General features: G+C 54.0%; 1 long non-coding RNA gene across 1 annotated transcript; it reads left to right on the top strand.

The window, feature by feature from the left end:
- Window positions 1-1,822, top strand: LOC123351761. Its single transcript, XR_006574061.1, has 3 exons — window positions 1-101; window positions 482-521; window positions 1,789-1,822. It is a non-coding gene; the product is annotated as an uncharacterized LOC123351761 (long non-coding RNA).
- Window positions 1,823-11,058: the final 9,236 nt, after the last annotated feature.

Genomic DNA, 11,058 nt, shown 5'->3' with positions numbered 1-11,058 from the left:
CCAGTCACTCGCCCTGATTGGGCTCCCAAGTACATCATAGGACCTACAGTTGCGCTTGTCCTATTGCTGCTGGTGGGGCTGGTCGGCGTCATAGCTTGGAGGTATTTGCGCTTTGGCAAACGGGTAATATCCACGTCTCTGATCTCTGGCAATCCCCATCCCCTCCCCCTGGCCTTTGCCGGAGAACCCCGCGCAATCCAGGACTGAGAATTGCTGAGCCAATTCAGATGCATCGAAACCCAGCTGGGGGGAGGTGATTGAATGGTGGTGGTCGGGTCCCACGCAGATACCTGACACCCGCAAGGGGCCTGGGAAGGGCTGGGTGGCCTCCTGGTGAAACGGCTGGGCTGGTCGTCAGGAGAGCAGGGGTCGAGCCCAGGCAGGAGGTTCTGTTTTGTGGGAGCCTTTGTCCTGTTCCTTCCCCCCTGAACCGAAGGAGATGATGTTTTGCCTCTGAGCTGTTGGTCTCCTTTCTTTGCAGTAAGATGCGGCGCAAACGCCAGGGAATGAGCAGCAATGCGGTAAGTGCGTCTATGGGGCCAGGAGCCAGGATTCCTGGGTTCAATGCCTGGCCCAGGAAGGGGAGTGGGGTTTAGTGGGTAAGAAAAGTGGGGATTGGGAGCCTGGACTCCTGGGTTCTATGCCCAGCTCTTCTGCTGACTTGCTACATGATTTTAGATGAGCTCTGTCCCTAAATTTACTCTTCCATAAAACAGGATTATGAAATCCCTCCCCCTCCCATTGGCAGGACAGAAGGTCTTTCCAATCCCCTGGGTAGTTTATCTGGGGGGCGGGAAGGAGGTTGGGGGGGCTCTGTGCATTTTCCTTTGTTATTAAATATCACGGAGCAGTCCCAGAGATGTGGCTTGCGGCCTCACTTCTGCCTGCCTTGAAGTACCAGCCCCCCAGATAAGAGTAGGGCCTGGCCCTGGGACAGGTAGCTCAGTGCTTTTAGCATTGGCCTACTAAATGCAGGGTTGTGAGTTCAATCCTTAAGGGGGCCATTTAGGGATTTGGGCTAAAAATCTGTCTGGGGATTGGTCCTGCTTTGAGCAGGGGGTTGGACTAGATACCCCCTGAGATCCCTTCCAAGCTGGATATTCTATGATATCCTACAGGGCTGGGCCTGGGTCAGTGCCTGCACATTAGGAGAATGTCACACAGGGTGACCTTGATACATGTGTGTGTGTGTCCCTGGTGCCCCCTGCTGGAGGGCATGAACCGTACTGTGTGTGTCCCCATTGGGGTGGGAAGCCCTGCTCAGGACAGGGCCTGGATGACACCAATACCCCTACAGGAGGGGGTCCCCAAACTTCTCCTGTCACACCCTCCCTTACCTATAATGGAATCTGTCCACCTCCCCGACCCCCCAGGAGCAAGGCCAGAGTTGCTGTTGGGGGCTGGGACTGGGGCCAGAGCTGGGGCTGGGGCAGAGGGAGACTGGGTGGCGCTCCTGCCCCACCCCCATGGGGGCTGGCTCTAGCCCTGTCATGCCACCCCGAAAGTCCCTCCATGCCCCCTGGGGTGCTGCGCCCCAGAACACTGCCCTAGAGGGGAAAGGCCCCATTCCCCAAATCCATGGTTCATGTCAGGTCTGGGGAGCTTTAGCCCAGGGGTCCCCCCCAGCCACTGACCCACAGGGGTTCTGCGCTGTCGACCGACGCAGCCTGTCCAATCCCCAGCCACGGCGCTGCAGCCGACCCAGCGCTAGCAACCAAATGCCTCACGCCATCCCCAGCCCCCTAACGTTCTCTCTTTCCGTGGCACCGGGCAATCCCACATCTACAGCCAGCCGATGAACATGGGAAAAGTACCGCAGGTGAGTGACTCATTCCTCCATTATACAAGGCCCAGGACTCCTGGGTTCTCTCCCCAGCTCTGGGAGTGGAGAGGGGTCTAGTGGTTAGAGCTGGGCTGGGCTGGGCTGTGAGTCTTCAGTCTGTTCCTACAAGGAAGCCCAGGATTTTCCCTCTTACCCATCACGTTCACACTGATCCTCATCATCCACTTCTCCTCCCACTTCTTCCTGGGGTTCGAGGTGATTTGTCTCAGACCGTAGGAGCAGTTCTCACGGGCCCGCAGGTCAGACAGCTGCAGGCTGGAATCTCTCTCCAGGTCCCCCAGGACCCTCACGTGCCCTGCGAAGGCCGGGCTGATGGCGGCGTTGTGTTTATACAGGACGGTGCCACTGAAATCTTTCTTCTCAGGGTCGTACCCAGGGTTCAGGTACCAGGCCAGGGAGCTGATGGTCGGGTTATTTGGCCTTCTGGGGTTCAGGACACAGGGTTGATACCGGCACGGGATGGACAGACAGGCCCCCGTCCAAGCGATCAGGGACTCGGGCACCTCAACGGGTTGGTTGCATTGACACAGGAAGCCTGGAAGCAGCAGAGTGACAGAGCTGGCAGCGAGGGGCAGGCTGGCCGGGCGCTTCGGTGCCGAACTGGGACTCAGGAGATCGGGGTTTGATTCCCAGCACTAAACTCCCTGTTCAGTTCGTGGTGTGGCTCTGGGCCTCGGTTTCCCCATCTGTACAATGAGGAGAACCTAGGAGTCCTGGCTGCCAGCCCCCTGCTCTAACTCACTAGCTGCCGGATGGGTTTGGCGCGATGCAAAGGGCGTCACATTTACACAGGGGAGGCAGCTAAATGCAGTGGTTAGTGCAGGCACCCCGCTGGGCAGGGGCGTTATTACAGGGCTTAGTGCCCAGAGCGGGGTAATTGAGCTCCCTATGGGAAAACTCCAGCGGGAACCATCCCTCTGCTGTCGATCGATCCACAGGAGACACAGCAGCCCCTGGCACTGCCTTTGAGGCTGCGAGTCCGTGTGTAGCTCTCGCTGGTGCATGGATCGCTCTAGGAGTTGGACACGCGGTGACAGTCATCACTCAGCTGGCGACTTTATACAATTGAGCAGAGACGGGACCTTGTTCCTGCCACTGTCTGTGTTACTGGCCTGGGTCTCCCTGTGTCCCGGTGACGCTGGATTTAAACCAGGCCGAGGTGACTCTGCTGAGCGGAGACGGCAGCCGCCAGCACCGGCCCCTCACCGCTGCAATGTCACCTCACTGGCATTCACTTTAGATAAAGGCTACAGAGGGTGGGTGGCCAGTGGTGTGGGGGGCTGGTGGAAAACAGCTGGAGGATAGAGGGGGCTGGTGATTTGGGGGGACCCAGATCTAATAGAAACCATTTTCCCTTTCCCACGAGGTGCTGAGTTTTCCCTAGGGCCAGAGATGGAGTCACCCTATGAGGTGAGTGCAGGGTCTGTTACCCTCCCCCCGGGCCCTGCTGCCCCCTGCTGGCAGGGGGGGTGTGTGCGGCTGCAGCCTCCCCATCCCCCGCAGTGCAAATCCCTGCCCCCTTCTGGGTGGAACCAGCGCTGCCCGAGTGTGTGTGTGAGACCCCGTCCTGCTGCCGGCTCAGGGGAGATTCCCCCAGCCACAGAGTGTCCGGTCCTGGCAGCACCCACCCCGCTGGCCCTGGGCCCGTCGAGCAGGGATCTCACTGGCTCTCTGTTTGGGCTACAGGAACTCCAAGGACGGACCCAGGATATTTACAACGAGTTGGTCTTACCCCAAGCCGTTTCCCACTGAGCTCTGCTGAAATCCCGACCAGCCGGGGACCCCTCTGCACGTCCGGGACCTTAAAGCCATCGCTCAAGGGGGCCAGATCCCAGCAGGGGTCCACAAGTGCCGACTTTCCATTGTGCCGGGGGGGGGCTTGACCCCTGGCTCATCCCCAGGCTCCACCCCTTCCCTCAAGGCCACACCCATTTTCCCCAGTGGGTGCTCCAGCCCCAGCACACCCATGGAGTCGGCATCTATGCTGGGGTCAAGCAGCCATAGCTCCATTGGAATGAATGAGGCCAGACCCGTAGTTGGGGGTGACATGGCCGTCACTTCACTGGAGAACTCAACTGGGAATAAATAGCTCCGAAATGCAGGGATTGGGTCATTTATTTTTCTGTATCATCTTTATAAAAAACAGTGGAAATACCTGTGACGTTCTGTAGCTCGTGGGAACACCCTGCACCCCCACGTTCTGTGCAATCAGGCAGGGCCGGCGCTTCCATTAGGCGACCCTAGGCGGTCACCTAGGGTGCCAGGATTCGGGGGGTGGCATTTTGTACGCTCCCCACGGGGCGCACGGGAGCTTCCGGTTCCGCTCCCGTCGCGCCGCCGAAGAAGGACCTTCTGCCGACATGCCACGGAAAACAGCAGCAGGCAATTGAGCAGCTCAATAACTGCCACTGTCGCCTGCGGCATTTCGGCGGAGGATTCTTCTTCAGCGGCATGATGGGAGTGGAACCGGAAGCTCCCGTGCGCCCTGTGGGGAGCGCACAAAATGCCGCCCCCCGAATTCTGCCTAGGGCGCCAGAAACCCTGGCGCCGCTCCTGCAATCATGCAAGCAGGTGTCTTCGGAAGGTTCATGATTAACTGTTGTCATAGTGATGTTATAGTAATTGTTGTTGTTGTTACAGTAATGTTATAGGCGTGTTATAGGTTATAATTTCATGTATATAGTTATGATGCTGAAAATGTGTCTTCATGGCTTAAGATAAGCCCAAGCAAAAACTCTCCAAGAGCAGAGGGGCAGTTCACACCTCATCAGGGCATGGATGGGACAAGCCCAGCCCAGCCTCACAGGAACAAAGGACGCTGGCCTAGGCAGCAACAAAAGAATCTGTTAGACTCTCGAAGGAGTCACCCCCCTTCCTTTGGGCAGTTTGGGACGGCGATGAGGTGATGCTCACCTGACTCTGAAGGGGGGAGGGGCAAAGCCAAGAGGGAAGAAAGGACATGATAAAAGGGGGAGACGTTTGCCAGGCTCTTCCTCTCTCTTCCGCCTACAGCTACAGACACCAGCACCAAGTGACTGAAGCGCTGATCAAAGGGGAGAGCCTGGCTGCAGAGCACCCAGCCAGCCTGTGGGCAGAAGCGTCTCAGTTTGTAAGGTCACTGGAAGTGTTAAGTATCAGAGGGGTGGTCGTGTTAGTCTGGATCTGTAAAAGCAGCAGAGAGTCCTGTGGCACCTTATAGACTAACAGACGTATTGGAGCATGAGCTTTCGTGGGTGAATCCCCACTCCGTCGGATGAAAGTGTTAAGATCAGCTTAGAATGGGGTTTTCCTTCTTTTCTATTTGACCGCCAAATCTGACTTGTTCTGCTTTGACTTATACTCACTTAAAATCTATTTTTATCGTTAATAAATCTGTTTGTTTGTTCTGCCTGAAGCCGTGTGTTTGGTTTGAAGCGTGTCAGAGACTCCCCTTGAGATAACAAGCCTGGTACATATCAATTTCTCAGAAATCTCACCCCCAGCCCGCCCGGTGCCACTTCCCCTTTTGCCCTTCAAAGCCGCCGGATTGATTGCTCAGCTCCCCCTGGCCAGATCGGCTGCCGGAGCCGCGGCTGCAGGACGCGCTATAAGGTAATTGCACCTTCTCGTGCCCATGGGAGTGGGGGCTAGTGGTTAGAGCAGGGGCTGGGAGCCAGGACTCCTGGGTTCTTTTCCTAGCTCTGTGCAGACCCATTGTGCTATGTGCTACCTAGACACACGGAGCCAAGGTCCCCACCCTCTTCTGCTCCCAGGCTAACCCAGCCCCATGGGGTGCACCGGGGCGGAGAACTGTAGGGCAACCTGAAACCTCTTTCCCCTTAGCAAGGGCTCTCTGTGCCCCCCCCCCATTTCTCCTCTGCACCAGGGTCCCCCAATCTACCCCCTAGGCCAGGGAGTCTATGGAGCCCCCACTTCCTCCTCCCCCCTACCAGCTCCCCCCATACCAGGGGCTCAGTCTGTGGTACACTGAGCAGAGATGAGCTGCGGGGGTGGGGCTGGAAGGCATCAGTGGTGTCCCCAGCCAGTCCTCAGATGTACCGTCAATTTCACTTTGGGGCGCTGTGCTGCAGGGGGTGGGGTGGGGGCACTAGGGGGCGCTGTGCTGCAGGGGGCGGGGTGGGGTGGGGGCTCTCCCCTGGCAGTCAGGGCTGGCCCCGCTGCCCCAGTGTGAATCAAACAGAGCAAGGGCTTGAATCTGGGTCTCCCACAGCGCCAGGGAGGGGGAAGGGCCTGACCCACCGGCTGCTTTGGCTCTGCCTCTCTCTGTGGCTTTTCCATTAAAAAAAAAAATCAGTCCCAGTTTCACCGCATCACAGAACAAAACCAAACACCGAACCCCCCACCCCCTCCTCCCCCAGCCCTGCACAGGGGATCCACACGAGGCCGCCCCATGGATCTGTAGATCTCAGCACAACCCCCATTCCAAGGCTTCCTCCCCATCCCGCACCCTGAGATCCTTCGCTCCTCGGACCCCCCAGCAGAGGGTGCGGTTGAGCTGCTGCCAGCCCCGGATTCTCACCTCCCCCCAGGGATCTGGGAACTGATTATTTTTGTGCTGCCCTGCGAGGCGCCACCTCCAGGCCTGATTTGGAGCAAACCCCCCAACCGCTGAAAACCGAGCCCCTGGGCAGCAGCTGAATTCAGCACCCGACAAATTAAACCACCCCCAGGATTGTGGACAATCCTGGGGCAATTTCTCCTGTCCAGACACCCCACGGCTCGCTTGGCGGGCAGGGAGTGGCCTGCCAGCAATGCCGAAAAATCGGAAACAAAATTCCTGTCCCGTCTGACTGATTTTCAATGGTTTTGATTTAAAAACAACACATTAAAAGGAATTTTTGAAACACAAAAAAAATCATTTTGGACTGAAGCCATATGAGGGTCTGGGGGTTTTAGCTTCTACTGAAACAGTTTGGCAAAACCCACCTGAAATCACGCGATGTTTTGGTGGCGCCAAACATGTGTTTTCTATCACAAAAAGTTGTGTGTGAACATGTTCACTTGTTTCTAGTCCCCATCTCCTGCTCCTAGAGCCGGGTCATTTCTGGTCCCTATCTTCTCGAACACCAATGCAGAGCGACATATATGTGGCTATATGGATATATAGGTGCAGCCTATACAGATTTGATAGATATACAGAGCACTCCAGTTTTAAGAATCACTGTTATAAGAATCAATTGCATATCAAAAGAAGTGAGCAAAACAACTGGGACAAAATCATACCTGTACTCTGCTTGCAAGAAGCGACCGCTTATAAGAATCAAATAATCCGGGGCAGATGTGATTGTTACAAAAGCAGGGCACAGTATGTAGAGAGACCTCGTTATAGAGAGTGTGAGATTTTTACTGGTTTATAATCTCAACTAGGGCTGGCAAGTGACTACAAAAATTAATCATGCAACTAATTGTAATCTTAAACAATAACAGAATACCATTTATTTAAACATTTTTGGATGTTTTTCCATTTCCAAATATATTGATTTCAATTACAACACAGAATACAACATGTACAGTGCTCAATTTATATTTATTTTTATTACAAGTATTTGCACTTTAAAAAAATACAAAAATAGTATTTTTCAATTCACCTCATACAAGTAGAGTAGTGTAATCTCTTTATCATGAAAGTTGAATTTACAAATGTAGATTTGTGTACATAAAAAACTGCATTCAAAAAGAAAACAGTGTCAAATTATAGAGCCTGCAAGTCCACTCAGTCCTACTTGTTGTTCAGCCAGTTGCTCAGACAAACAAGTTTGTTTACATTTGCAGGAGATAATGCTGCCCGCTTCTTGTTTACAATGTCACCTGAAAATGAGAACAGGTGTTTGCATGGCACTGTTGTAGCCGGCATCACAAGATATTTACGTGCCAGATGCGCTAAAGGCTCATATCTCCCTTCATGTTTCAACCACCATTCCAGGGGCCATGCGTCCATGCTGATGATGGGCTCTGCTCGATAACAATCCAAAGCACTGCAGACCGACGCATGTTCATTTTCATTATCTGAGTCAGATGCCACCAGCAGAACGTTGATTTTCTTTTCTGGTGGTTCGGGCTCTGTAGTTTCTGCATCCAAGTGTTGCTCTTTTAAGACTTCTGAAAGCGTGTTCCACACCTCGTTCCTCTCAGATTTTGGAAGGCACTTCAGATTCTTAAACCTTGGGTCGAGTGCTGTTGCTATCTTTAGAAATCTCACATTGGTACCTTCTTTGCGTTTTGTCAAATCTGCAGTGAAAGTGGTGGGTCATCATCCGAGACTGCTATAACATGAAATATATGGCAGAATGCAGGTAACACAGAGCAGGGGACATGCAATTCTCTCCCAAAGAGTTCAGCCACAAATTTAATTAATGCATTATTTTTTTAATGAGTGTCACGAGCATGGAAGCATGTCCTCTGGAATAGTGGCCGAAGCATGAAGGGGCATATGAATGTTTAGCGCATCTGCCACTTAAACACATTGCAATGCCGGCTACAAAAGTGCCTTGTGATCACCTCTTCTCACTTTCTGGTGATGTTGTAAAGAATCTGGCAGAGGTATCTCTCATCAATGTAAAGAAACTTGTTTCTCTTAGCAATCGGCTGAAGAAGTAGGATTGAGTGGACTTGTAGGCTCTAACGTTTTACATCGTTTGGTTTTTAAGTGCAGTTATGTAACAAAAAAAATCTACATTTGTAAGTTGCACTTTCAGGACAGAGATTGCACTACAGTACTTGTGTGTGGTGAACTGAAAAATACTATTTCTTTTGTTTATCATTTTTACAGTGCAGATATTTGTAATAAAAAGTAACACACACTTTGATTGCAATTACAACACAGAATACAATATATATGAAAATGTAGAAAAACATCCAAAATATTTAACACGTTTCACTTGGTATTCTACTGTTTAACAGTGCAATTAAAACTGTGATTAACTTTTTTGCGTTAATGGCGTGAGTTAACTGTGATTAATCGACAGCCCTAATTTCAATAATATCAATATTTATTCTTAAGCGTGTTTCAGATTTTGATTGATTTTACATTTTCACAATTGTGCAAAATTATGGCCTTAATCTAATTTTATCAATTTAAATTGTGCTAATTGCAGGAACTTGTGTGTGTGGGGCGGGTGTCAGCCAATATTTATTTCATGACTGCATGTGTCAAGAGTGAACACTTTATAACTCTTAAAACACGCATTGTCAGCATCCCCAATGAAAATAGCCTGAATTTGGAGCCTAATTCCCAGATTCTCAGCTCAGCCGGGGGCGGGGAGATCACCCAGCCCGGCCTCGTGTGTCGCCCAGGCCGTGGGGCTGCCCTGAATTCATCACGGGCTGAACTGGAGTCGCCTCTTAAGCAAAACATCCCATCTCGACGGCAGAATTGCCACCAGTGGAGAACAGGGTTTCCACTTTTGTAATGGCTGGTAACTGACCCCCAAAGCCCCACACCCTGCTCCGCCTCTTCCCTCAGAGCCCCGCCCCCTTCTCAGCCTCTGCCCCCAGGCCTCATCCCTGCTCTGCCTCTTCCCCCCCAGATTAAAAAAAATGGACCCCAGGGTTGTCACGTGGCCCCCGGACACACAAGCCGAAACCCAGCCTGTCCGGGTGAAAACCAGATGAGCGGCCTCCCTGACGGAGAACCTGCCCCAGCCCTGGGTAAATTGTTCCCAGGGTTAATTCCCCTCCCTGGTATAAATTCCCACCTTGTTTCCAGTCTGAATTTGTCGAGCTTCACCTTCCCGCCTGCTGGATCTTGGCCTGCTAGACGGAGCGGCCGCTCTCACCAGATCTCTGTCCCTGGGGGTATTTCTAGAGGGGACTGAGTCACCCCTCAGCCTTCTCCGTGTGACGCTGGATAGACTGAGCGCCTGGCGTCTGACTCAGGCCTGGCTTCCCATCCTGGAGTCGTTCTCCTGGCTCTTCTCTGGCCCCTCCCCAAGTGCAGGGGCGGCTCTAGGCAGCAGCAAAGCAAGCACCTGCTTGGGGCAGCCCATTTGCAGGGGCGGCAGGGATCCAGCCTGGGAGCTGAGAACCAACAGGGGGCTCTGGGAGCTGTAGTTCCTTGGTTAGCTCCCTGACTATAGAGCCAGCCCTGGAGCAGGGAACGAACTACATTTCCCAGCATTCCCTTGGCCACTATCAACTGGAAAGGAAGGAGGGGGACCTCATAACATTAAAAAAACAGGACTCTCCATGGGGAGGGAGGGCAGCATGTATGCAGCAGCGTGTCTGGCGCTGCACGGAGCCAGACACGCTGGTCTGAGTTGCATGGTAAGGGGGCTGCGGGGTTGGAGAAGGGGTAGAGGGTTCCGGGGGTGGGGAGAGGGCACTGGTGGGGGGGAAGGAGGAAGCCCAGCGCTGGGGTGGCAGGGGAGGTGTGAGGGGGAGCCCAGGGCTGGGACAGGGGGCAGCCAACATTTTTTTTGCTTGGGGCGGCAAAAAACCTAGAGCCAGCCCTGGCCAGAGCCGACCCCCCACATTCAGGGGCGACCTCCGGTGGAATCCTGCGTCCGGCTGCGCGGCCCCCCAGTTCCAGACACACAGAGATCACTTGGGCAGGGCTGGCTCTAGGTTTTTTGTCCCAGGAGAGGGTGATCCGGGAACAGGGAGCGGGGGCGGGGGTTGGATGGGTTCGGGTTTCTGTGGGGGGCAGTCGGAGGGAGTGGATGGTGCCGAGGGGGGGCTACCCTCCCTCCCCGTGGAGTGTCCTGTTTTTTTTAAGTTATGAGGTCCCCCTCCTTTGTTTACAGTTCGTAGTGGCCAAGGGAATGCTGGGAAATGTAGTTCGTTCCCTGCTCCAGGGCTGCCTCTATAGGCAGGGAGCTACCCAAGGAACTACAGCTCCCAGAGCCCCCTGTTGGTTCTCAGCTCCCCTGCCGCCCCTGCAAATGAGCTGCCCCAAGCAGGTGCTTGCTTTGCTGCTGCCTAGAGCCACCCCTGGCTCTGGCCCAGGTCAGACCAGCTGACCAAACTGGCCCCTTCTGGCCATGGAAATCTGTTTGTCTCGTGTCTCCTCCTTGCCCCTCTGCTGCCTCGCGGGATCCCTGGCCGAGAAGCCGGCGCTAGCAGCAAGCGTGTGCAGTTGGCTGGCGGCCATGGGGGGAGGCACCAGGTGAGCCGCAGCTGGACGCTAGCGCTTAATAGCAGCGTATTCGCAGGTGAGGTCAGCAGCAGGCTCTGCTCTCTGGGTGGGAGGCTGCAGCTGGATGGCCGAGTACTGGACC

Source organism: Mauremys mutica, chromosome 17 (assembly GCF_020497125.1).
Source record: "Mauremys mutica isolate MM-2020 ecotype Southern chromosome 17, ASM2049712v1, whole genome shotgun sequence".
NCBI classification, from domain to species: domain Eukaryota; kingdom Metazoa; phylum Chordata; order Testudines; family Geoemydidae; genus Mauremys; species Mauremys mutica.
This window is presented reverse-complemented; position numbering and strand designations above follow the sequence as displayed.